This window comes from Ceratina calcarata, unplaced genomic scaffold (assembly GCF_001652005.2).
Source record: "Ceratina calcarata isolate Rehan_Ccalc_2016 unplaced genomic scaffold, ASM165200v1 scaffold328.2, whole genome shotgun sequence".
Lineage (NCBI taxonomy): Eukaryota > Metazoa > Arthropoda > Insecta > Hymenoptera > Apidae > Ceratina > Ceratina calcarata.
The window spans coordinates 860,811-863,335 of NW_017155517.1; positions in this window are offsets into that span (position 1 = coordinate 860,811).

The window sequence follows — 2,525 nt, forward strand, 5'->3', positions numbered from 1 at the left end:
AAAATACCCTAATAAGCGGCCCAAATCGTTTAGATACGGCGTGTTAACGAATGGTTTAGTGTTCACCGATAACGAGCGGATATTTGTACATCCTGTCACCTGCCAAGAAGCTTTTGGCACTTTTGCAAGTAACTATCGGCGAGTATCGTCCGCGCAACGTTGAGAATGTAATTGGCTTTACTCTACCGGCGAATCGCGTCGGTAACCATTATTCTATTTCCTTCGATGACGGAGCATGCCGGTGACAATTTACGTTTTCATTTTATTTGTAGATAACAGAATCGAAGATTAATGTATATAGATAAGAACATATGAAATGTTGTCATCAAACGCGATACATAATTTCTGTAGTACATCGAGTACTTCACTCAAATAATTTATTAATTACTTTTGTACACTTTTAAACGATTAAAAATGTTTCACGTTATATCATCTTTATCTCTAATATCTAACTTATCTTCAATCTAACTTCTAATAATAGAAACCTCAGAAACAAACATTATATACGCTTTCACCTGATGTCAATAAGAGATGCGCTCTCCACGCGAAAATTGAAAGGGACGCCTACGCGCTTAATTGTCCTAAGGATATTATTAATCCTATAGAGATAAAAATCTCCGGGGAGCGCCACAAATATTTGAAGACGCGTGGTATTAGAACTTGATAGACTTAGACTTGATGAATACGTTTCATCTAATTGATGTTTGTTGACCGTATCTGACACAAGAGTAAACTAAAATCTTATACTGTACAAGTGTAATTTAAATAAGCATTGATCTACGAGATTCCTTGATTACATCTTTTTAATCACTTGTACTATCATGTTTGTATTAGCAGTTCCATGCTAAAAAAGGCCTGCCTGCACATGTTTCACTTTACTTGAGTACTAGGCGGGTAGCGAAATCATAGTAGAACATTCTAAGCTACGGCTCGAGCTTATCAGTCTGTACTTCCATTCTACGAAACACGTGACACGTAATCTATATTATCATCGTTGCGTAACGTATGTGATAATTGTAACTAGTAAACAGAACTAATTTGACGAAAGTTGTTCGAGTATTAATATGTAAAGTTTGTCTTAAAATTTTTTATTTATCAGTTCTATCACGTAATGCGATAAAAATTCTATTACATATATGCTTGTATTTTGGATTCTTAAACCATGTTTCATTATTCCTTAATGTTCACATTTCATCGGTGTTGATAGTTACGTGAAACATGCGTAAACATTATCTCTGTTGTGCAGTGCAAAATATTTTATAACTTACACATGACTATTTCAATATCTTGGGTTTTCTGAGAGAATTATGCCTAATCGCATTTTAAATATCTTACAAATGCGCATTAAGAATTTATCTCGATATAGCATATAAAAAACAGATTAACCATTTGACATAAAATGAAATATTATTATTGATCAGTGGGACGAACATTTTTTATTTCTGACGTTTATTCCATTTTGGAACAAGTAATAAATAAGTTTAACAGAATCGTATCACCGCAATGATAATGTTATTCAGAGGTCGGACACCAACCAAAGTAGCGAGATTTCATTCACGAATCATTAAAATCACCAGCTGGTGCATATGAAATGTCGTTCTGTTTCTCGAGTTTGAATTTCCTGTTTGAAAATCATCTATCATATGTTTGTGTGCTGCTATGAATCAAATTGAAAATGAAATAATTTGGTATACAACAAGATTTATATGTATGTCAGTTATACATGCATGGATATGTCACCCTATACATAAATGTATTTATTACTCAATGTATAAGTCACGTCATATAGTATATTTACTGTGTCACAATACTTATACACAATACACAATATTTAATGTGTCACACTTATTTTTTTATTAACATCTCTGCAAACTAATAAATATCAAAAAACAAAATTTTGGATTACGAATCCACGCGCCTTGTTTGCAAAAATTTCAAATCAATATGAACTTATCAGAAAGAAAAAATAGCAACCTTTTCTCCGGACGTCATCAAATTACAACTCTGACATTGTAATACGTCCTGACTACTTCGAACATTAACTCCACTGCATACTTATTTCAAGGAAACGTAGCCGACCTACCGCAAAAACTGGCTAGGACGCAATTTGCATACAAATCGGTGTTGGCCGACTTGAATTTGTAAAATTTCTCGTGCAACGATCGCAGATTGTGGATCAATCGATATTAGCAGCCAGCACTCGCATGCGTATTCGTGTACTCACTACGTATGCAATTGATGATTCGCATATTTATCTCCTGAAGCGTGTAGGAGAAATAGTCAATGATGTCTCGGCTACTATTTATAAATAGGTATGACGAAGCACCTGCCGCGCCGTAGCCGTTCACAGTTGTCACCATTGACGTCTTTCGTCTTGCTCTTGTGCAAAAGTAGCCTACCGTTCTTTAGAAGGCAAATACTAAGTTCGAGAAAATTTCGTAGAACGTATAAAATCGAGAATTTTTTATTATTCGAGAAAGATTTTATTATTAGGTTGAGGCATACGAAATGTCATTAATGACAGA